Raw genomic sequence first — 689 nt, forward strand, 5'->3', positions numbered from 1 at the left:
CCTCTGCTCTCTGTGTCTGTCAGCAAAGACGAGATACCATGTGGTTTCTTCAGCACCACACGCTAATGTGCTCACTGTAGTGCTTCCAAACCTGCTGTGCTGGATAGAATATCAAGATGGAAGAGGCGTAAACAGTGCCCCCTCCTCCTCCGCCCACAAGCAATAGAATAGTGCTGATGGACAAAATAAAAAATAGAAAAACATGGCTTTCTTTTAGCCTGGTTTGAGTCAGCAGGGACAAGAGGTGACAGAGGTAAATTGGGGTCATCAAATACAAAAGAGAATATAGCATTTTGCTTTGAGTGATTGATATGTTGTTGACCAAGTGATAACTCTAAAATTCCCCCTCTCTCATGTTTTTTCTCTCAAAGCCCTGATTGAACTGGTACAACTCCAAGAAGGATCTGTGGCAGTTATTCCTTACTGAATGCCAAGGCACCCTACAATATCAATGGAATTTGGCTCTAATATGGCAACAGTTATTTATAGGTACCATCTGGAGCAGGGACATTAGAGAATCTGTTTATATTTAACCATGCCAGCAGACATGACTGATCATTAAGCTGATATGGAGTAAAATTAAAAAGTTTAGTTGCTTTTGTAGAATCCTTTTTAGGAAACATAGTGACTAAAGATGGCCAGTGAAGGAAATGTAGATGTAAAACTCTAAGCATAAGAAGCAAAGTTGC

The sequence above is a fragment of the Mchenga conophoros genome, linkage group LG6 (genome assembly GCF_057382185.1).
Source record: "Mchenga conophoros isolate Kocher_MC1m ecotype Shallow Benthic linkage group LG6, M_conophoros_male_GT1.1, whole genome shotgun sequence".
In the NCBI taxonomy this organism is placed as follows: Eukaryota; Metazoa; Chordata; class Actinopteri; order Cichliformes; family Cichlidae; genus Mchenga; species Mchenga conophoros.